At 34.3% G+C, this 25987-nt stretch overlaps 1 pseudogene; it reads right to left on the minus strand.

Moving 5' to 3' along the window:
- Positions 1 to 11983: 11983 nt before the first annotated feature.
- Positions 11984 to 14183, minus strand: LOC120187439 (annotated as a pseudogene).
- Positions 14184 to 25987: the final 11804 nt, after the last annotated feature.

The raw sequence follows: 25987 nt of genomic DNA on the forward strand, positions 1-25987 counted from the left end.
TAACATAAAACTAGAGATCAGAATGTAAAACACGCTAAAGGTATAGACCTTAGCGTGATTTACCCAAAAATCCTTAAATATCAACACTTCTCCCTTTCCAAAATCACTCCTGCCCGATGCACTCAACCCTAACTCTCTCCTTGCTTTCCACTTACGGCCGAGAGAATGAAGCTCTCACAAACAACACCGACCACCACGTGTTGGTGGCCATTTACTACTCCAAACGCTGCTTGCCACCACCGAGGAAGCTCTACTGTCCCTAGATGAAACGAAAAGCTTCGATTTCTTCTCTACCCCGAAACCTAAACGACCAGAATACTAAAGGCTATACCCCTCTCGACCTTATATCCTCGACCGAGGGCCAAACCTTCCCAAAACCGGCCACCTACACATCTCTCAGGTAAACAAACATTCGATTCTCTTATTCTCTAATTTTGTTTTTATTCGAATATGCTGGAAAACATAAAAATTACCTTAGAAATATAATATTTTGCTTGTATTGTTTTCTTGAGAAAAATAGGGAGAAAATTCCCTACAATCTGTTTTTAGTTCGAATCAATGGCCTCTTTTACATTTTTTCGAATCAGAGCCCCTTTCTCTCTGTTTGTTTTTGTTCCAATAACCTCTAGAATGGTCCCTTTTCATTTTTCTCACTCATCTTTCCAGAAATGGCTTCATTTCTTTTATTCCTTTTTCTTCACCAACTCCCCTTGTCATTTCTTTATTTTTCTTCGTTTATGCTTTATTTGGCGAGATGGCTCTTTGACTTTGGGGATTTATTTAAACTTTTGGTGGATGATAAGAATGATGTGGGGTATGAGAAATGGCACATCATGGGGGAAAAAATTGGTGTTTACAACTGCCCCTCTTTGCTCATTGTTGTGAAACAGAAATAGGGCAAAGACATAAAACACCAATTTTTTTATTGTCAACAAGTCTCAAGCTCCGAATTCTTCTTATTATGAGCTCTTCATTCTTCTTTAAAGGCATCAGTTGAGGTTGAGCAAGCTCTTCTTTGATCGACTCCCATTTCAAGTAAATTATTTGCTGAAGAAGACATTGTTCCTTCTCGTTGAAGAAGTCTGGTTAATTTGGAGATACTTTGTTGCTGAAGACGAAACTGCTCATCCATTTTGAATAAATACGATCGCTTTCAAATAGATTGTTTGTTGAAGAGGACTTTGTTCCTTCTTATTAAGGAAATCGGGTCAATCTGGGTCAATTGGATCCTGATGGGCTACTGGAGCTGAAGCAAAAACCTGATGGGTTTTCCATGTGAGTTGTACATTGGGCCACTGTTTGGGCTTTTTGTAATGGCTTCATTTCTGGGCACTATCAAGATTTCTGGTCGTCTAAAGGTGATAAGACTCCTACATAATGAAGAGATCTAGTCAGAGGATGACACTGCTCCTACATGATGAAGAGTTCTTGGCCATCTTTAAGAAGGGTGATAACACGGCTCATACGTGATGAAGAGTTATGGTTATCAAGGATTAACACGGCTCCTACGTGATGAGGAGATCTGGTCAGTGGATGACAAATTGTTGTGACACTAAGTCGATCCATTGGGCACAATATCATTCTTCGTGAAGTTGAAATTGTGGATGGCTCATTCACTATGAAGTTGGGTCAATCTTTTGGGCACGATATCCTTCGTTGTGAAGTTGAAATCGTAGATGGATCCTTCATCCTGAAGTTGAGCTTTGAATTGGATATCCTTCGTTGTAAAGTTGAAATCCAATCTTGTGTAAGTTACGTTGTTTCGAGTCCAATATCCTTCGCTGTGAAGTTGAAATTGACTCTGAATAAAACTAGAAAGCTCATTCGCTATGAAGTTGAGCTTTGAATTGGATATCCTTCATCGTGAAGTTGAAATCCAAGGGTTGCACTGCTGCTTTTGGGTACGAGATCCTTCATTATAAAGTTAAAATCATGGATGGCTCATTCGTTGTGAAGTTGAGCATTGAATTAGATATCCGCCGTCGTGAAGTTGAAATCCAAGGGTTGCATTGTTGATGGTGGGCATGATATCCTTCGTCGTGAAGTTGAAATCGTGGATGGCTTCTTCGTTGTGAAGTTGAGCTTTGAATTGGATATCATTCGTTATGAAGTTGAAATCCAATGGTTGTTTCACCAAATTGGTTTTGAGTTGGATATCCTTCGTTGTGAAGTTGAAATCCAAGTACTATTTCACCAAATTGGCTTTGAGTTAGATATCCTTCGTTGTGAAGTTGAAATCCAATCTCGAATATTATGTCGCTTCGAGTCCAATATCCTTCGCTGCGAAGTTGAAATTGACTCTAGTATGAACATGCAAGATTATGCACATATGCGATGATATGAATGCAATGCTCTTATGTGTGCCTAAAATGTATATGTGAGATATGTTATTTGAGAAATCTCAATTCTGGTTATCATTCTTGATGACTCTTGATTCTGGAATCTTCAATTTCTGATTCTTGATATTAGATTCTTCAACATGCTTAAATTTGATGTTCATAATGTTGGTCTGTGAAGGGAACGGTTGCGTGAGCACTCTTCATTCTATCATTGTCTTAGTTTGTCTTCATTTCCACCACGATGTACTCTTGCAAACCTTAACCTGAGGCAATTTATTTTACTTGCTCCACCAAATTTTACCTAAAAAATTTGGCTTCTCTTGCCCCAGCTTCAATCTTGAACTTCGAAGAGATATTCATTGATTTTCAAGATATGATTCCAGAGAACTTATCTTGTTTGAAAATGCTTTTATTCCTTTGAATTTTTAAAATTTTGAAACACATCAAAAGGAATTTTAAAAAATATTGCCTCTTCCTAGGTTTCACAATTGAAGCAAATCATAAAACAGGAGTTCATTGGATATCAAAAGAATCAAATGCTCTTTAAATATTTGGTAGCTGTAAATTTTTGACAAATATCAAGATCAAAAAGTTGGTTTAGAGGTGGACTACCTAAATCCTAAGGTTTATTTCCTCAAATTCGGTTATGGCTTTCCCCTCTTTTTTGGTTTGACATTTTAATCAGAGGTGAACAAAATGACACAACTAGCATAATCAATGGCTAAACCGTTTAGAACACTTATGTTTCAGTTTTCTGAAATCTTTCATTTGTTCAAGCTTTGTAAACTCACCTAATCAAGGTAGTGCAGAAATATCAGTCTAAAAATGATATTTATGAGTGCTCGTGTGAGTTTGACTATAACAGGTGTTCCTCAACTCTCTTAGTCCATATTCACCGAAACTCCTTATTTAGTAAATTTGATTTAATTTTCCATTGTCTGGCTAGGTGAATTCTATCCATAAAGCCGGGGCGTTTAACCAATTGTTCTAGAGGGACATCTCAAGCTTTATTGTATATATATTATAATCACCTTTATCAGGCTAGCTGAAGGATTCATGTCGTCACAAAGTCTTTGACTTGACAATCACAATGGAGCATACACCGAATTACCAGGTACCCGATCAATGTCATGGTTTGAATATAATCTATTCATAAAGCCAGGACTCTCGAGTTTCCTCTATAACCAATTGTCTTAGTGGAATAGCTCAACTTTATTGTATATATATATATATATATATATATATATATATATATATATATATATATATATATATTTTTTGTTGGGTAACCGGATTCTATTTCTTAAGCTTTCTAAGGAAAACCTGTTATAGTCTAGGTGTTTGTCGAAGATCAGAAAATCTCATCGTTAGAGTTCAATTCCCAAGCAATTGACCTAAACTAAATTCACCCACTTGGCCATTCCATCTAAAAAGATTATGATCATCATTGAACGTCATAAACAGAGGTAGAAACCAATTAGTTGTGAAATCCCATGTGCTAGTTTCCCCATTCTGTTCGCTCCTAACACATACCTGAATACCAAACCTTTGATTGGTTGTACATGCGAGGAGAGGGCTAACTTGGTTCATGTAAGAGAAGTGTATGTATTTCAGTGTATGTTGTGGATCAAAAGGGGTCATTGTTTTGTAGGGATTCAATCTAGTTATTTGTCAAAGATTTATAACCTCAATTATTATAAATCTTTTAATTAAGGTGATATTCAAAGAATTCAAGGTTAGAATTTGCTCATTGTTCATTTCCTTAGAAGGAAGCATTTTATTTAAAATATTTGAACTTCAAATGACTTACAAACATTCACACATAAGAAGTACGAAAGAAAAATAAGTTCAAACAAGATGACATGCATGAAAATGCAACAATAACTCCTGATGGATGCCCCAACCGACTCCTTATCAGAATGCACCTATTACACATTGAATGTTAGGTGTACAATTGGATTAGGGTCTTTACCCCCATTTGATCCCCATTTCTTGATCATTTTTCATGTCAGGACTCCCTTGTCAATAAGCTTTTCTATTTCCTCCATTATGGTATGCACTTGTCAATAGGATGTCCCAATGCCCGGAGATGAAAATCGCAAGCACTATTCGAGTCATATCCATAGGCAGAAGTGCTAGTCTTCATTTTCAAAGGCCTTGGGGTGAGATGTTGACTTTTGATTAAAGGGGATAACAAGTCAGAAATGGCCACTTGAAAAACCTTGAGAGTCGTATTTTTCCAAGACATCTTTTGAGTCCAGTCTCGAATTACTTCTCTTTTAACTTCCTTTTCATATTTCCTCATTTCCTTCTTCTTTTTCAGCATCAAAGAAGTCTCGAGAGTTGAATCCTTTAAATTTGCCTCACATACCTTACTTTCCTGGATTTTGCTATTTCCTTTCTTCATGTATTCTTCTATATTCTCTTCATTTGTTTTGTCCCTATCAACTCCATTCTGGGGTCTGACTCCCAATTTTTTGATTAAAACCAACTGATTGTTGACATCCACCTCTATAACTCCATGAGCCAAAAAATCTCAGACTTGTCGTTTGAAATGACCACAATTCCTGATGGAGTATCCTCGGGCTCCAACATGATATTCATAAGAAACTTTCTGATTATACCAACTCGGATAAGGTGGTAACAGCTACTTAGCCAGACGTGGAACAATCAGTTGGGCCTCGAGCAACTTGGAATATATTTTGTTGTATGGAAAACTGAGTGGAGATTCTTTTGACTTCATTTTCTCTTTGCCACTATTATGATCATCCTGAAGGCTTAGTGAAGAATCATTGAGATATTCATTTTGAAGGTTCAACTTTGGACAAACGACTTGTGGGAAACATTGGTTTGTAGATTTCCCCTCATTGATAAGTTTTAAGCCTCTGGGAAGTTTAGGTTTTCCATCTTCAAAGCATAACAATTCTTTCGCGATGAGGTTTTGAACCTTTAATCTCATAGCCACACAACTTTCTGTTGAGTGACTAAAATATCCAAGATGATAACTGCATGAATTTTTAACACCTTGCCAATCTGAACGCCAATAAGTATTAGACTTTGGAGAAATAGGTGTTAGAAGACCACTTTCAAAGATAAATGGCAACAATTCTGAATATGACCCCGGAATCTGAATGAGATGTATCTTCTTGTTTTTTAGCCTTTTTGACTGGCATTTGAACTTCTTCTATACCTTTCTTCTTTGAATCAGACTCAACTTTCGTGTTAAAAGTTTCATCCTCAATTTTCGCTTTTCCTAGCTTGATCTATGTCACATTTTCTAGAATCACACCCAATTGTTGGAATTGACTTGGATTACCGTATTCCTCAACATATTCTTGATTATCTTCTGTCGTCATATTGGCTGCACAAGCAACATTCAAAGTCTCATTGAAAGCCTCTATAATAGGATCCTCTTGTGGTTTTTCTCCATAAATCAAGACATTCATCAATTTAGACATCTGCTCCTTTGACTCATCCTGAAACTTCTTTGCTTGATCATTCATTTCTTGTTGAATATTTACAAGTTGCTCTTGGAGTTTTTCGATTCTATTAACACGTGCTGAAATCTCATCCATGGTTCTTCTCGTCTCCTCAGGAGCGGATATTTATGATAAGTAGAATTACCCTGAGGATTTAACACAGTGGCTTGAGTTTTACTGGCAGAGAAACCTAATGGATGCCTTGGAAGTTTGTCGGGTGAAATGAGTAGTTGTGAACTAGCTCGTGTATTCACACATTCAGAGGTTTCACGGGTTAAGAAATTTTTCTCTTTGCTTATTTCCTGGTTGAGCCCAACCATCTTTGCTACAATTTGATTAACCAGGTCATCTTGGTTTTACAAGGTACGATCCATGGTGGTCTTTTGAGTCTGCTCTATTTTAGCTTCCCATTCTGTTTGCATCTTTCGCAAATTCGCTTCCAATTCTTTCTTCAGTTGCTCAAATTTTGCATCCATTTTCAGTATTGTGTGAATGCAGTTGTATAGTTAGAAATGCTTCCTCAAATTTCCCCATAAGGTATGCTTAATGTATGTAAAAATGCTTAAATGAATGATGCATGAAATGTTTGAGGCATTGATCCAAAAATGTATTTGTTATTATAAATAATCCTTATTGGGACAAAAGTGATATTTCTTAAGAGACAAAAACATCCTGACAGCTTATGACAGGTTGACTAGTATTCTGCCTTCGTCTGTCATTGGTTGCATACCCTGTCAAACCAACTCCGGTTTCTCTGGCTAAACAATGTAGGTGACAAGCTGTTTTTTACTTGCTCCAAAAAGTCTCAAATGACTGCATCTTTGGTTTTCACTATCTGCTGAGTCCATTCCCTAACGGAAACACCATTGAAATCCTCCATCAAAGGGATTATTTGAAGTTCATTTGCTTGTTTCATGAATTTGTCAACAATGTCCTCTAATTCATCTATCATTTTTCCATCTTGTTTTTGTTGTCTTTGAATAAACTCTCCATATCAGTAACCTTCATCTTGCCCCTATAACCTTTACCAACCCAAAGTTGATTTTTGATGTGCTTGGTGTAAACTCGGTCCATTCTGAGTCCTTCACAATGCATCAAAGTGATATACTCTTCGATTGTAGGCACCACGTCTTCTAGATTAAATGTGACACATAGTCACCTTGCCGACTGTCTCCATTTTCTTTCTGAGTCTTTTTTTACCATAGTCAGACTCTTGCGTTTTCACCTCTTGTATTATAACCCCTTTGTCAATTAATGCAATTTATTTATGTTTAACGAACACATTTTTGTTGATCAACACCTCTCTTGAATGATGTAATGCAATGCAAAGAAAGATGAAAAATGACACAAACGAAAGAAATAAGTTAGTGTACTCAAATAAAAAAAGATCCATTTTACAAGTAAGACAATTAGTACATATAAAAATGTCATTCAAAGGTGAATATAATACCTACCCAGTCATGATATATACCCGAACATGCTTTAATTAAATAACATTCCTACCCGGACATGCTATCTACCTAAAATGATTTTTAAGAAATTAATCCTAACTGCATTGTATCTAGTTTGCATGTTGTCATTCAAAAAAATTTAAAACAAAAGGAAAGGTTCATAAATATTCCTCCTTTGTGTATACTTAATTTGGCTACCTACTGACGGACAGAGGTTCGATATAACTATACGTATGGTGACTGTTATACGGTTCACTATATGCATTGTTTCGGCTCTATGAGGAAAAGGGCACTCAAATTGTCCTTGATGTCAGTGCCCCCTTGGGCTGCCAAACCCTCGATCCTCACCCATTACAGGTTTCGAGCGGAATGAGTTCAATTCGAGAGGATATATTCCCTTATGCCCATACGAAGAATAAATTTACACGAAGACATAAGGTATATGATCCCGAAGGTTACTTGTTAGACCCGCACGAAGAATAAATTCTCACGAAGGTGTCGCTTTCGCCCCCACTTAGAAAGGGTTCAGAGCTCGGGTGTAGAGCTTATGTTATGCAAATGCCCGTGATGTGTGTGAGGAGGAACATTCAGCCCTTTGACTCAAAAGGAAAACGAAACTCGATCATCTTGAAAAGATCTGAAAGCAAACATTCAAATATTAGTATGAAAATGAAAATATGAAGCAATTAAAACTTCAATAAATGAATCATAAGTTAACTAAAGATTCGAACTCATAATTTCCACCAAACGACAATGTGTAAATGACTAACAACCTGAATCTCTAAAAATCCTCAGCAGAGTCCCCAAGCTGTCATAACCGTTTTTTTAGAGTGAACAATTAAATGTTGTTTTAAAAACAATTTCGACTTTAATTTGGAAAAATTGGTGATTTTATATTAATTTGAATAGAGTTGCCATCGACCTTTGAGTTAGGTAAGTCGAATACCTAAAAACGTCTTTTAAAAACAATTTTAAGAAAAATTAATTTTTAGACAAAAGTTGGTATGCGTTTACAAAGATTCAATTAAAACGGGTTCGGGAGTCGTTTACGCGTGGAGAAGGATTAGCACCCCCCACAACGCCCAAAATTAGTACTGTGTCGCTTACACGTTGTCGTATTGGTGGAAATCCTGAATCAAATATCAAGTTAAAATATGATCAATTTATTGAATATTAATTAATTTGCTTCAAATTAATAACTTAAAGGAGGAAATTTAAAGGACTGAAATAAGAACAAATAAATATTACAAACCTAAATACAAATAGCAAAAATATGTATTTAAATTTATAAAGACCAAAATAGAGAAAAACAAAACTTTAAGTATTAAAATAGCAAAATTAGAAAATTAAAAGACTAAAATGACACAAACATAATTTTAAAAGATTAGAATAGTAAAAATAAACATTTAAGTAACTAAAATATGATTAACAATAATTAAAAGGGCTAAACAGTAATTAAGAAATAATTAAATCTACACTCAATATTTACACAAGTATAGGTATTGATATTGTAATATATCCACAATACTATACAAAATTAAAATAAAATAATTAAAATGCATTCCAATAAAAATTTAACCAAAGATCAAATATCAGCAAACAGGGGACTAAATTAAAATAATGTAAAATCATGCATCCAATTCGCAAATCATAGAAAATAAGAAGTAATTGGGGACCAAATCACAAAACACACTAAAATGAAAAGGACCTACGGCATGATTAACCCTAAAGAATGATTTAACCTAAAACTAGTGATCAGAAACACGCTAAAGGTATAGGGACCTTAGCGTGATTGACCCGAAAATCGTTAAATATCAACACTCATCCCCTTCCAAAATCACTCATGCCCGATGCACTTAACCCTAACTCTCTCCTTGCTTTCCACTTGCGGCCGAGAGAATGAAGCTCTCACAAACAACACCGGCCACCACGTGTTGGTGGCCATTTACCACTCCAAACGCTGATTGCCACCACCGAGGAGGCTCCATTGTCCCTAGATGAAACGAAAAGCTTCTATTTCTTCTCTACCCCGAAACCTAAACGACCCGAATATTAAAGGCTACACCCCTCTCGACCTTATATCCTCGACCGAGGGCCAAACCTTCCCAAAACCGGCGATCTACACATCTCTCAGGTAAACAAACTTTCGATTCTCTTATTCTCTAATTTTGTTTTTATTCGAATATGCTGGAAAAACATAAAAAATACCTTAGAAATATAATATTTTGCTTGTATTGATTTCTTGAGAAAAATGAGGAGAAAATTCCCTGCAATCTATTTTTAGTTCGAATCGAGGGCCTCTCTTACACTTTTTCGAATCAGAGCCCCTTTCTCTCTGGTTTTTTTTTTGTTCCAATAACCTCTAGAATGGCCCCTTTTCATTTTTCTCCCTCCTCTTGCCGGGAATGGCTTCATTTCTTTTATTCCTTTTTCTTCACCAACTCCCCTTGTCATTCCCAATAATAATAGTTTGGGTACTTACAACCCTGTTTTCATCATTTAAAAGTGAAGTTATGACAAATTGGTGTTGTTAATCCTGGCCTGCACCCGCACTTAAATCCATTCATATTATCATATGCTACTCTCATATTTTAAATTAACTTTAATTCACATGTTTTTTTTATATTTTTAAGTTCCAAAATTTTAAATGATAGTCGTTATTAATCTTAACATTGTACTTAAATTATAAATTTGCTCATTATTTTTTCTAATTTAACTATTTTTAAATCAAATCTAAACTTTAATCGTTATTCTATGAGTCATAACTGAAATTCCTTAATTCAAAAAACTATTATATGAATGACAAAGTCAGAGTACAAATATCATATCAACAACTCATATATAATATATGAACTAATAACATAATACCAAATTCTTAATTAGCTCAAAAATTAGCTTCTCAAATATCTCAGTTTATTTAAAATCAAATCCTAATTTAATTGGTTTATGCAATTGATTAAAGATCTAATACAAAAATAAATGTCTAAATTATAACATAAGATAAATTTATATGTTTAGAAAAACTTTCATTTAAAACAGACGTCTAATGTTTCTAATGTTACATTTTTTAAGTGTTTATATGTTACGGCCATTAAAAAAAGTCTGTTATATAATACATGTTACGATTATATTTTTAAAAAATTATTTTAAAAAAATCCTCAAGTTTTCTAAAATCTCACAAAAGAACCTCAAACCCCTCAAAATCCACAATTTATAAGTTATAATTCATTTACAAAATGTAAAATTAATGAGTTTGACCGTGATTTACAATCACTAGAATGATATAGATCATGATTACTGAAATTATATTTAAAATCATTAGATTATATTTACGACTTGAAAATGTACAGACAATCAAAGCGAAGAGATAGTTACAGGTTTAAAAAAGAAAAAGAGTTAAATATAATTCCAGCTATTGATTTCTATTAATCCAATGAATGTTAATTAATATAAAATTTATTAATTTTGCACGTATCATATCCTTTATTTTAATTGAATTGTACAATTCTTTAAATTATAAATTAAATAAATTCATGATTCAAATTCTAATATACACAAGGTTTTTCTCCATTCAAAATTTGATTGTGTTTATTAAAATCAAAATTATTCATTAGATTTAAAAGAAAATATAAAAATTTAATAAAATGGGACTTCAATTAAATACTGTTATGAATTTTATTCATTTATTTTATGAAAAATTTTAAAAAAAAGTTTAACTTTCATAATTTAGTTTGTTAGAATTTAATTATTATACTTTTAAAAAATAAAAATTTAATCCAATTGGGTAACAATTTTTAACCTTGATGTCTATCTTTGAACAAAAAATAAATATTCATATAATTTATATGCAAAAAAACAACAAAAAAAAACAATTCAATAATTTCTATGCTACATATTAGTAGAAATAAACAACTCAAGTCTATTTGTTTGTCAACAAACTGACTTTTTCAAACAAAAAAAGAAAGGGGTTAACTTTTCAGTTCTCATAAAGTATAGAATGAAATTATAAGAAATTAAAGTATAGGGACAATGTTTCTTATTTCATATAGTAAATGGATGAAATTCGTAATTAACCTTAAGTTTAATTTCGAAAGACAAATCATGGAGTATTTAACTCCCCGGGATTGAAAGCAAGTCATTTAGGCCCAAAGGAAAAGGAAAATCACAAAAGATTGGGCTGCAAACGTCATCGTTTTTTTGGAATGGGCTCAAGGAAACTGCTATCAAGTTAGCTAATAAGGAATGGGCTTTAGCAGATCAAAAACGTAAACTCAAATTAATGGACCTAACGCCCGAAGAATAATGTGAGAGAAATTCAGTGGCAAGAGAGGAAGTGAGTCATGGTGGTGCTGTAATGGATGAGAATGATGAGAGCTTGGAGAAAGAGAAGATTGATCCACCAAAAGGCGTCTATGATAGTGAATGGAAGAGCAGAGAAGACAAGCTGAAACACTGTTACAAAGGTATAGTAACTCTCATTTCTGTCCGATTATGTTGGATGTGTGTTAATTGTCAACCTGCTAAACATTCAGCTCATGCAATTACAGTGGTATGTACGCCCATTTCTTAGTTTACAGCATGACCTGGAAAATGTTAGCAAGGGTTAATTCATTTTGATTGGATCAAACAAATCAGTAACACGTCTAAGCAAAAATGGTTGAATTGAAATCTAGCAATGAGATGACTAATCGCCTTTAAGATTATTGAGCTAATAAAATTTAAGCAACACTTCAATTTCACAAATGAATAGACAACAAGAAACTTGTTCAACAGAATTTCACTAATTTCAGTTTACCGATCACAATTATTACCATCCATGGAAGTACATTAGTCCCAAACCAATCAAAATAAAGGCCGCCCCTTCTGTCTGTCTGTCTGCCTTCCTGGGCACAACAATAATTGCCTTTGCCTAGGGCTTGAGTGCCAATGCCAGACCAACTTTGGCACTCTTTTCAATTGCTGCGGTGTCCACCTCTCCGGATATTGTGATGAGTGATCTTGGGCGCCATTCATGCTGGATCAGAGCACTTGCTCTGCCAAAGTTATTCACACGAGCCTTCACTGTGGTCAACGGGTCAAGAGCATGCTGGGTACCGATTGTAAGAGTGTTCTCATTACTTGAAAAGCTATGGGTCAGCTCCGCACCAACTGCCGTGTTAGTCAACGGGCTAACTATGTGGTAGTAGGAAGCATTAAGAGTGTCGCCTCTATCATTCCTGTAGTGTATCATCAAAATACCTGATTAAAATCAGAAACATGTCAAGTAGAAATAAAAGAATCCACTCAGGCAGATAATTCTAGGTAATTTTTCATGCTTCCGAACCAATATGTTCAATTAATTAATTACCACAATCACATAAAGCAATTCAATCTAAGTTCCATATAAGAGAAATATATATAGAGTGCACAAGAAAATATATAAACCTAAAGGCTATCCCCAGCTCTGCTGAAAGAACTTACAATTCCAAGGAAGCAATGAGGTCGGAATGGGTGAAATTCAACCCAGCATTCAGTTTTGTAAAGTTTCCACTGGCAGTGTCAAATGAGAGATCAGTTCCAATGGTGACAAAATTGTTCCCTACCACACCAGAGAAGTTAACGAGGGGACTTGCAGTCAAACCAATGCTAGTGCTTATGCCAGCATATTCATGTTGGTATTGCAGTTCCACCTGTTACAACAACAATAAAGACTTTGTCATGTACTCATGAAACCAAATAAGTTTACACAAGGGAAGGAGAAAACAAAGCTGCACCACATTCGTTAAACCACGATGCTGAAAATATTGGTATCAAGAACATAAAGCTTAAGTACAAGAGTAAGGAAGACTCCATTACCTTGCCAGACCTTTGATCAGGGACAATGCAACTAAAGATCGTCTTCAAACCCGGCGCAGGTTCATCAACAGTAATAGTGGTAAAAAGCTACAAAATAAACAGAAAACCACAAAAAATTAACAATTAGACCATATTTAAGTGGTAAATTAACCATGAAAAGTGACTAAAAAACTTTACCAAGAAAAAACATTCCCTAACTTTGTATTAATCATAATGAGATGGCATTCGGTGATTATACCAGTACGGCCTTCGAAATTAAGGATTTATCAAATTGAGAAAAATTAACAACTTACCTTAGAATTAGTGTCAACTTTCACATCACATTGGTTGTGATGTTCTTGTTTTTCAGCTCCGTGCTTATATCACCCAACAGCAATTCACCTTTTTTAGTTCCAGTTGATGTGATTGCCTAAATATTTATCAAATTGAAGAATATGAATATAAATTACATAAGAAACTGGGAGATAAAAAAGAAACAATGACCTAAAACCATAAATCTCTATATCAATCACAAAATCATGCATTACTGCAAACAAATTCAAAGAAATTATATGAATTGTATAACTAGATTACTAGACCACCCCACCCCCCACCCATAAAAAAAACAATATTAAGTTCATAATATGCTGAAATTGCTACACATATTTTCAACAAACTTGATAGATTAATGATCGATATAAAGAAGAGAGATCAATACTGAGAAAATTCAAATATGAGTTCATTCACACAAGGAACATAAATTAAAATAATAGCAGAAGCTTCACTAAATAAGATGAAAAATGAAGCAATATTTAAATAACCAAGAAAAAAAACAAAAATAGAGAAACTCACAACTCCATTGGAAGTGTATGTAGTGACAGTGAACTTGTGGTCGGCCTGGTAATCCTTGTAAAGAAGATCTAAATTAAAAAAAAAAAAATCAGTAAAACTTAAATTTTTTTTTGAAGATAAACTAAGAAACAAGTAATCCTAATTTGACCTCTAGCCTTTTTGCCTATATCGGTGTAGAGACCAGGGCCTTTTCCCATGCTTCTTTGCTTTCTTTTTTCCCGAGAAAATGGAGAGGAAAATGAGAGAACTCTTCGTTGTTAACGAAACACATGGAAGGAGCTTGATTAAAAAAAATAATTAATAAGTATTTGGTTATTGTGGACCGTTGATCCTGCGTGGACAAAAATATCCGCTGTTATTGACCGTTGACATCAATCGCATGGTTGTTGAGGCCTCGGGTGTTTGGAATCCAGATTGGGCATATTCGTCTAAACAATATCGCGTTTTCGATTCCCTGGTTGGTTTTATAAAATTATTTTACTCCAGCCCAAGCAAGCTTTTATGCTTGCTGAAGTTAGGCTAAAGTCGGGCTAGACAAACATGCCTTGACGTTTGGGCCTGCTACTAAAAGCACTGTTCGATTTTTTTGGGTAAATATATATTTCGATATTTAAATTTAATTTTATTGTTCAATTTGATATATGAATTTAATTTTATTGAAAACTACAGTTTATGGAGTCGCACAGTGAAGATGGCCTTGACGGGGAAGAACAAAATGAGTCATGTAGATGGTTCTTGTACTCGAGTTGGCCTTCCATAAAATCTTGTTGCTCAATGGGATAGGTGTAACGCTATAGTGCATTCATGGATTCTAATCACAGTCAGTCAAGAGTTATATGCTGGAATAGTGTTTGCTTCAAGTGCTGCCTTGGTCTGGAAAGATCTAAAAGAACAATTTGATAAAGTTGATGGTTCTCGAATGTTTTTTAAAGTGTTTTTTTCTTCACAGAGAAACTGCTTCTTATCTGCAAGGTACGAGTTCCATTTCAGTCTATTTCACTAAGTTAAGGTTATTTTGGGATGAATATGATGCTTTAGTGTTGGCTCGGTGCGATTGTGAAGTATCTCGATCTAATGTTGATCATGTTAATCGTCAATGTTTGTATCAATTTCTTATGGGCTTGAATGATTCCTACTCATGGTACGTAGTCAAATCTTATTGTTAGTACCTCTGCCGTCGATCAACTAAGCTTATTCGATATTGGTTCAAGAAGAAGGGCAACACAGAAACTCAAATGCTAATTCACTGCTTCAAGAACCAACTACCTTATTTTCTGGAACTTCTTCGAAGAAACGGTTTCAAGGAACATGTGATCATTGTCATATCAAGGGTCACAAGAAAGATTGTTGTTACAAGCTTATTGGCTATCCACATGATTTTAAGTTTACCAAGAAGAACAAGATTGCAGCAAATAGTGTAGATTCATTAGATGCGTTGTCTTCTGGAAAGTTGGTTGTTACGCAGCCCTCGATTTCGGTTTAGGCGCCTCATTTTCCACATACACAATATCAGCAGATACTTGATCTGCTTGGCAAAGATTTAACGATGCATGTTGCACACATAGCAGGTGCGGTTTCTGAATAGAATCAACTCAATTAATGTTGGGTTCTTGATACAGGTGCAACTGACCATATGATTTTGACTTGCAATGCTTGAATTCTCCAGTTTCATGTGACTCTCATTTGTTCGTTCAATTACCAAATGGTAGTTCAACTAAGATTTCTCACAAAGGATCCTTTGTATTATCCCCTTCATAACCTTGAAAGATGTTTTCCACGTGGCTAACTTTTGTTATAATTTTCTTTCCATCTCTCAGCTAACCAAAGATCTAAACATTTCTGTCATTTTCTATCCAAAATTTTGCCTACTGTTGGACCTTTGCAATGGAGAGATGAAGGGGATTGGTAGAATGAGTGGTGGTCTCTACATCTTTCAGCCTTTTAAGTCTTCACATTCTCCACCTACTATTTCTTATTTGTCATCTAGTTTAACTAAGAATACACTATGGCAAGCAAGGTGACGAGTGTTCTGAATCGGTAATATTTGCTCGTTAATTCTTAGATCTTATAGATTTATTGTTGTTAATTTAATTTTGTTATGCTTATTTTCGTGCAGGGTCTTACTCTCCAGAATTAGTAGTAAAACAGGCGCATTCTGCAATTTTTTTATTATTTGGTCACGGCTGGAGATATGGGCATGACTCTGGGCATGACACGGTTTGACGTGGTAGTTTCTAGAAGATCCAGTCAGCGCTTCTAGAAGAACGAATAGATCAACCGCACGTTTATGCAATTCGGATTTGAATTAAACTCATGTTTTAGGATATTATTTTAATTTTATCTTTAGGAATTTTAGTTTAAATAGTTTTAAGTATTTTAATTAGGATTTATGATATTACTTTTATTATATTTTATCTTATCTTTGTTTTAGGAATTTTAGTTTAAATAGTTTTAAGTATTTTAATTAGGATTTAAGATATTTAGGAATTATCTTTAGCTTGTTTTTAAGAATTTGAAGGCTATAAATACTCTATCGGGGTAAGCCTAGAAACACATCTCTCACATCTGAGAATTAAATCTTTTTTTTCCTCTCTAGCTTTCTCTATATTTTTCGCATACTTTCTTTATTTTCTTTTAAAATTTTGTTTTCAAATATGCTAAGTATGACTTTGGTCATGCTTAGCTAATTTCGCATACTTTCTTTATTTTCTTTTAAAATTTTGTTTTCAAATATGCTAAGTATGACTTTGGTCATGCTTAGTTAATTTTCTTTTAAGCCAAAAGCTAAAGCGAATGCTCAATTCCAAACGTGAGAATTGTAAGATACTTAAATCGCTTCAGATTTTTCTCTATGTTTTTTGGTCTTATTTTTCAAATCAAAACGATTTTCAAAACCAAAAGTCGACGTTGGTATGGATATTATGGTTAACGTTGGAAGAAGGATTGGCTTATTGAAACACATTCGACTTTCCGAGAGCACACTTAGCAAAATTGTTTGCTAAGAGGAAACTGATATCGGAATCAGTTATTGTTGAAACAACATAATCCGAGTCAGCCGCGAGGAATCGTCCTTGTAGTAGCCGACGTGAATCTTAAAGTAAAGATCTGTTTCGATGATCTGTTTCGATGATCTGTGGAATTTGAGGCAAAGCTGAAGTCTGAGGCTGCTTTTATCATAGGTTTTATTTATCCTTATCTCTTTTATTTATTTTTTATCTTTTATTTTTATCTTTTTATCTCTTTAAATAATTGAAAAACCCCTTTTATCTTTATTACTATTATTATTTATTATTTTATTATTTTTCATTTTTTAAATTATAATTTTTTATTTTATTTTATTATATCTTTTCAACTTTATTTGGAATTCTATCTTCTTCTAAATCAAGGAGTTTTACTAAATCAGAAACACCACAGTCCCTGTGGATCGACCATGCTTCTCTATACTATTTTTACTTTCTATTTATTAAGAAACCAGAATTATTTTGATAGCAAAACGACGATTATCACAAGGCTAGGTCATTCCTCTATGTCAACTTTGAATAAAATGTCCCAAATTCAATGTAAAATTTCTCATGATGATAGTGTAACTCAATGTGGTGTTTGTCCTTCAGCTAAACAATCTCGTTTACCTTTTCCTATCAATCATACTTGTGAGAATGATCCATTTTCGCTTATACATGTTGATCTTTGGGGGTCATATCGTATTAGCACGTATAGTGGTCATCGTTAATTTTTACCATTGTCAATGACCATACTCGTATGACGTGGGTGCATTTTTTAAAACTTAAGAGTGATACTTTTGAAGTTCTCAAACATTTTATTGCCTATGTGCGTACTCAGTTTTCAGCTTTCATCAAAACCATTCGCAGTGATAATGTTACCGATTTCTTCCCTAGTGAGGGTACTGTTTTCTTTTCATCTAATGGAATAGTTCACCAAATTTCATGCCCTCGTACACCTCAACAGAACGGTTTCGCCGAACAAAAACATAGGTGTCCTCTAGAAATGGCTAGAACATTAAAGTTTCAATCAAGCGTACCTTCTAAGTTCTGGGGTGGAAGTCAACGTTTGAAGTGTTGTTTCACAAACATGCATCTTTGTCACATCTTCGAGTATTCTGTTGTTTATGTTTTGCTACAATCACAAATAGCACTCATAAGTTTAAACCTCGTGCCATTCCATCCATTTTTATGGGATATTCATTGGCTTAGAAGGGTTACGTTTTGTTTAACCTAAAGTCTATATCTTTTTTTGTTAGTCGTGAAGTTATATTCCATGAAACTATTTTCCCTTTTCGTTCTTCTTTGAAGCCTTCTCCATTGTTTCCTTGGCCACCTTCATGCACCACAGATGATTATGAATTCCTTCAAATACATCACGCATCATTAAATAATGTTGATTTACCACCTTCTCTTGTTAACCCTGATACTGTTACTATCCTCTTTCTCTTATTGTTGAGGCTCCTATTGCCCCAGATTTTGATGAAAGTGAGGTCGCCCCAGTGTCATCTTCAACCAGTTCTGAGGGTATTGTTGTTCTTGTTGTTCCCCAAGAAAATCTTCTCGAGTTATTAAAACACCTGCATGGTTTTCTGAATTCATATGTTCATATCAATCCTCGACATCAGCTCCGTTTTCATCATATACACATCCCATTTGGAATTGCATTTCCTGTTCCCATTTAGCATCACATACTTTTTCTTTTGCTACCTCGTTGTCCAATATTGTTGAACCTAGAACTTACCATTAGGCGATTCAAGATGAATGATGGGTTGAGGCCATGAAACAGGAAGTTTAAGCCTTGGAGTTAAATGGCATGTGAGAACTTGCACCTTGCCTCTTGGGAAAACTGTTATTGGATGCAAATGGGTAAACAGAGTTAAATACAATTGTGATGGTTCGGTTGAGTGATTCAAAGTCAGTTAGTGGCTAAAGGTTATAACCAACGTGAAGGTGTTGATTATCAGGATACTTTTGTAACGAAACAGGTCACGGTGGGAACTGTGATTGCATTAGCTGCGATGTATCAATAACCGTTATTCAAAATGAACGTTTTCAAAGCCTTATAACAGGGTGATCTTCATGAGAAAGTTTACATGGCTATTCCATATGGTTTTCACAACCAGGGGGAGACTCGAGTGTACAGGTTGCTCAAATCTTTATATGGTCTATAGCAAGTTTCACGACAGTGGACCCTGAAACTTTCCGAAGCGTTGATAGTCGATGGTTATTTGAAAAGGTTGTATGATTACTGGATATTTACTAAGAAGCAAGGGGAGAAACTGGTAGTTTTACTGGTCTATGTAGATGATCTCTTGATCACAAGGAATGATGATGGGCTGATAGTATAACTCAAGGAAATATTGCATCAAAACTTTAGGATTAAGGACCTTGGTAATCTGAAATACTTCCTTAGCATTGAAGTTGCTCGATTTAAGGAAGACATAGTATTAAACCAAAAAAAGTATGCCCTTGAGCTTATTTCAGACTTGTGTTTAGGGGGAGCTAGCTATGTTTTAACACCACTTGAGAAAAATCAGAAGCTTACGTTGGTTGTGTACGATGAAGGCATGAATGGTTCTTAGCATGATGAGTTGCTGGAAGATGTTGGATGCTTTCAAAGGTTGTTAGGATGCTTGTTTTACCTTACGCATACGAGGCCGGACATAACTTATGACGTTCAACACCTAAGTCAGTTCATGTGGCATCCAAAGAAAACGCATTATGAAGCAGCTCTGCGCATCGTAAGGTACATTAGAAAGAACCCTGGTCAAGGAATTTTGCTTGCAGCTGATAGTGTTTCTCTGCTTACTGCTTATAGTGATTCGGACTGGGCATCTTGTCCCATGACAAGACAATCAGTGACGAGATATTACATCAAGATTGGAAGTTCTCTGGTGTGTTGGAAGTCCAAGAAGCAGAGCGCAATATCGAGATCATCGGCTGAAGGTGAGCATAGGGGTATGACAACTGTTGTTGTAGTGTTGGTATGGTTAAAAGGTTTGATTGGTGAGTTGGGGGTAAAGCATGAAGATCCAGCGGTTCTTTGGAGTGATAGTCAGGCAGCATTGCAGATCGCAACAAATCCGATTTATCACGAGCGAACCAAACACATCAAAATCGTTTGTCATTTTATAGGGGAGAATATTCAGAAGGGAATTGTGCAGACGCAGCACGTTTCGACAAAAGACCAACAAGCATACATCTTTACTAAGGATTTAGGAGTGACACAACATGCATACCTCTTGTAAACATATATCACTCACCAACTTGAGGGGGAGTGTTGAGGTAGTTAAAGTCTGTTGGAGTAGTTAGAAGATTTTTGGTTACTTGTAAGTTTGTATATAAAGTTTACTCTGTCTGTTTGTATAATACACAGATGAAACAATAAAAGTTTCCTTTAAATCAAGAACCACGCTCAACATTATATTTTAAAATTTTAAAATTATTTAAATCCCTTTAAGTAATATTTAAATATTTAATTAGAAAAAAATATAATTATCAAACTAAATAAAAAAGTTAAATTTTAATTTGAATAAAAAATTAAATTCACATACTTAATTAAATAAAAAACCAAATTCTTGTATCAAAATATATAATCACTTATATTTTATGGGCACCTTTTTAATGTTTATACATAAAATTTGTATTAATTAGTTTTAATATATATATTTTTAATATCTTTTTATAAATATGAGGTAAACATAAGATAATATATATTTAAAGATTATCAATTATTTAACAATAAATACCCATATTTATATATATGTGATATTCGAATCCGAAACTTCGAAGAATAACAACATATCTTTTAACAATTAAGATTGATTGATTCATATTTTTTAAAATAGCAATTTTAATATATATTTAACCGGAATGATGTATGTTATAAGATAATAAAAATGACAGGTAACTTTCACTTTGCCCCGTGAATGGTACGATACATGTTTCTTTAGCTTTTAAGGGTTATAGTTAGGGGTGCGTGGCTCATGTTTCACGTTATGGTTCCAAGTTTTGATTTGATATCTAACTAGAAATAAATATTGGATAGTTTAAATTTATTTTACTGGTTAAAATAATTATTTTGGGTCATATTTTTATGAAATATTTTGATTTCTAACTTTATTATAGGATAAAATATCTTTATTTTAAAACATTAATTATTTGTTAATTAATGATTTTTATTCATAGATGGATTTTATTATCCTAAAATAAAATATTGGGTGAAAATATTAAAAGAAAAAAAAAAATAAAGACTAAAATGAATGTTCTGATAAACATTGGGTGTTGATTTTTATTCATAGATGGATTTTATTATCCTAAAATAAAATATTGGATGAAAATATTAAAAGAAAAAAAATAAAGACTAAAATGAATGTTCTGATAAACATTCGGTGTTGATTTTGATATTATGTTTTTGTTATTTAGTAAAGATGAATTTAATTTTTCATATCTCGAGGTACTTTTTGTAACCCCTCAGATCGATATAGGTAACCCGATCTAATCCGAGGTATTACATTAGGGTCACCAGAGCGACCCAGACTGAAAACCCTAGAACTTTAAAATTTTGTTAAATAATTTGAAAGCGTAAAAGAATTATAAATAAACATACAACTTCAAAAATCATTCATATAATTAGAAATAGAATTCAACAATATCGAGTAATAAATAAATTTTCAGACTCGAATATAAAAACAAATTATAACCTGCATGCCCCCTAATTACATGCACCGTACTCCGCCAGACACCGATGGAACTCCTTTATTGATGTCGTAAGATCATACTCTTTAACCTGAAATAGTAAGTAATAGAGTGAGCTTTGTGAAGCTTAATAATACATAACTATCAGATGAATGCAATAGGCCATCTAGTATAAGGTAAAACATAAATTTCTTATCGATACTGACAACATTAGGCTATAGCAACGAACACAGATTTCATTAATTAGTTCTTCGAGTAACACTCAGGAAATATTCAAAGAGTCAGATTTAGGAGTTTGATATTAGGAGTTTGATATTAGGAGTCTAGTGTGTTCCAACAAGACTAGAGAAAAATGTACAAATCTTTTTAAAACAGTAACAATTTAAAACATATTTTTAAGACCACAGTAGTACCCTCCAACTGAACACCAATATACAGTTCCCCATAACTGTATCCATAAGGACTTGCCCTTTACCTATTGGGTATATGAGCCAACCTAAGGGAGCATCTTGGGTTCTGAGAGCCTACCCAAGAAATTTTCTCGCAGCCCACCCAAGGGTCGCCTTAGGACCGTAAGGAATTACCAGCTGATCAGTGCTGAACCTATGTAAGGATTAACCAGCCGATCGGTGTTGAACCTATATAAGGAATTACCAGCTTGATTAGAGTTGAATCTCCATACTCCAGAATCCTACCCATACAATATCTCAATAATCGGTTCATACAGTAAACAGTAGATTACATGATCCAAAAATCAGAAATGATTACATTTTCCAATGCAAACATGTAACAGAGAGCACATATCATGCAACAATATTTCATAAAAGTAAATCATTACATCAGTAAATCAGAATATCAAACAGTTAAAAATACTCAAAAACTAACCAAATAACAAATCATATTTCAAAATAGATGAAACCATCATATAGCAAGCATGGAACATACTAGAGGATCTAGTTAATTTTCTGAGATACTTTGTATTTATCAGGTAGGAAGCCAAGAAATTTTTGTAAACTGATCGAATTCCAAAAAAGATATCCCTATAAAAAGAGGTCAACATCTAATGAATTAATCAATCATTTTGAAAAAAAAATATAACATGATCTTAAATTATTCATATCTAATTGTAGGACATTCAGGATCTGTTGCATCAGAATTATTCAGGATTCGGATATTCTTGAGGTGATTCCATAAATCATACACATTCAAGGGTATTTTAGTCATTTTAATTTTTGTGAAATTTAGTTTTATAAATGCAAGCAGTGATTATAGTATTTCCGATTTCAAGTGTCTTATCCAGCTTCCAAGTCCAGTCGAACTAATCAGATCCCAACAATGCAACACTTTCGAGGTTTCGGGTAAAGTAGCCTTACGATTATTCACTTCTTAGTACCAATTGCGCCATAGAGTTGAATTGAGCTGAACTGGACTCATTCAGAATTGCCATCAAACAAATCTTGAGGAGACGAACAAGTATTCATGTGGTATTTATCTCATCCATACACTGAAATATTATTAGGGTTGGTCGACATACTTAGGTTATCCTCCAACTTTTAAGGGCATAACAATATTTAGGTTTATTGGATTTCCTTAACTAATCTAAAGGCATTCACTTATTCTAAGTCATAAGGGTATTTAGGTCATTTTGGAGCTTAAGGCTATTTAGTCATTTCATAGCTTGAGGATATCCAATCATTCATAGGCTTGGTGGTATTCTTGGGTCATTTACACTCCATGGGTATTTAGGTCATTTTATAGTTCTAGGGTATTTCAGTCATTTCTTTCTGTCTAGTATTTCTATTTAATTCAAATTTGTCATTTATTTCAATTATTTTGAACAATTCTGACAATCAGAGTACCTTCGATAAGTTAGTCTTTAGGTGAATGCTCACAAATCAGAAATTCTGGGTCTAGTGCGTTCTCAGAGGTTACAAACTATTTATTAAAAAATCTTCCGAACAAAATAGTAAGGCGACAAAAAATTCCAGATTTATATATTCGCACCTTGGGAATCTCATGGGGAGGCGGTGTTGCGAACAAATGCTGGGATCGATCTGAAAAAAAGAGAACCGACGATGACAATTTGGGTTTTCAGTGTAACTTCAAGGCATTCTCCACGACAATTGGTGACACCTTACAACAATCGACCACCAAGGTTTTGATCGAATGATCAAGGTGCTTCTAGTGGACGGAGTAGTGTTAAACACAGTTGCCGGTGGTGGAGACGGGTAGAGGAGGCGTCAAACAGTTTTCCCCTGATCTGTGACGAATGGTTGGTTTCTCGGGAAAATAAAAGTCGGGGTTGAGGTTATACGAAAAGGGCAGAGCTATTGGTGTGGGCGGTGTAAGCCACCACTGGCCAGAGATCGGTGAACGAATATGGGACGGCGACGGTTGAGACTTGAGATATTTAGGGTTTTGGGGGTTTAATTTGGGGTTTTGAGGTTTATAACACAAACCTTAACCAATTAAATATTATATTTACTTAAAATATCATAAACAATGACCTAACCTAAACAGTAGGGTGATGGTCGACCATACTGATGAATAGGGGTTCAAAACCCCTCAACCATAACTTGAATATTTTTGTCTACCTACCAAAAATGGGTAAATTCAAGGTTAAGTCCCTGAACTTCTTATAGGTTCAAAATCGAGCTACTAGTTTCTGAAACTTACATTTTAGTCTCCAATTTAATTAAATTAATTTCATAATTCTCCACTCCTTAAAAGAAATTTCATCCTCGAAATTTACCTGAGTCAAGGAAAAGTAGAAACTGAGCTTCCATCCATTCTTCATTCTCTTAGGTATCCTTTACATGCAAATAATTCCTCTACCAGAGCTTAACCAGCTGAATAAGAGTTCTAGGAAAAACTCTTTCTTATCAAAATTCCAGAATCTGAACATAATTCTCCTCGTAGAACCAAACATACCTTAATTACTAATCATTAATCAGAATAATACTTGCTTAACTTTTAGTGCAACACGCAGACATAACTGTTTTCTTTTATACGGGCAACATCACCTTGAGGTTACACATTTACCAAGTATTTGAACATTTACTTTAATCTCATACAAGTAAAATCATTGGGGTACAAAGCTCATCACTTATTGGGTTTCAAACACATAAAATTGGAGCAAGAATAATTCCAAAAATTCTTCAATTCAATAAATCAGTGCAGAACCTTTTGGGGTAAAACACATTGCCTAAGTTTGGACCTAATACATTGTTCTCTAATCTACTTGGGTAGCAGATCTAAATCTCAAAATTTTACTTATAAAGTTTGGTTACGATCTTATCATCACAGAACGTTTGGGGGGTAACAACTTAAATTCATGTCGAGAGTTGGGTCAAAATTTTCAAACAAATAATTCGATCATTACTCGGGAGGCAACTTTCAAAACATGGGTGAATGTTAACGACATTCTTTCCCTCAAAGATCAAACCATAACAATAAAAAAACATGAGTACACTTATTAAAGACTGATAACTTGACATCAGAATTTCGGTTCAGAGGAGTACGGTTATAAACTAAGGGCATGTACTTACCAGACATCCTATAACAGCTATCGGTTGATCTACCCAGAAGACTTAACTCAACCTAGGCTCTGATACCACTAATATAACCCCCTTAGATCGATATGGGTAACCCGATCCAATCTGAAGTGTTACATTAGAGCCATCAGACCCAGACTGAAAACCCTATAACTTTAATTTTTTTTTAAATCATTTGAAAACGTAAAAAATTATAAATAAACATACAACTTCATAAATCATTCATATCATTAGAAATAGAATTCAACAATATCCAGTAATAAATAAATTTTCAGGCTCGAATATAAAAACAAATTATAACCTACATGCCCTGTATGCATCGTATTCCGCCAGACACCGATGGAACTCCTTTATTGATGTCGATAAAAGCGTAGGATCAGACTCTTTAACCTGAAATGGTAAGTAACAGAGTGAGCTTTTGTAAGCTCAATAATACAGAACTACAATATGAATGCAATAGGCCATCTAGTATAAGGTAAAACATAAATTTCTTATCGATACTGACAACATTAGGCTTTAGCGATGAGCGTAGATTTCATTAATTATTTCTTCAGGTAACACTCATGAAATATTCAGAGAGTTAGATTTAGGAGTTTGAGGTGAGAAGTCTAGTGTGTTCTAACAATACTAGAGAAAAATGTACAAATCTTTTTAAAACAATGATAGTTTAAAACATATTTTTAAGATCACAATAGTACCCTCAAACTGAACACCAATATACAATTCCCCAAAATTATATCCATAAGGACTTACCCTATACCCATTGGGTATATGAGCCAGCATAAGGGAGCATCGTGG

The sequence above is a fragment of the Hibiscus syriacus genome, unplaced genomic scaffold (assembly GCF_006381635.1).
Source record: "Hibiscus syriacus cultivar Baekdansim isolate YM2019G1 unplaced genomic scaffold, ASM638163v2 tig00113725_pilon, whole genome shotgun sequence".
Taxonomy (NCBI): Eukaryota; Viridiplantae; Streptophyta; class Magnoliopsida; order Malvales; family Malvaceae; genus Hibiscus; species Hibiscus syriacus.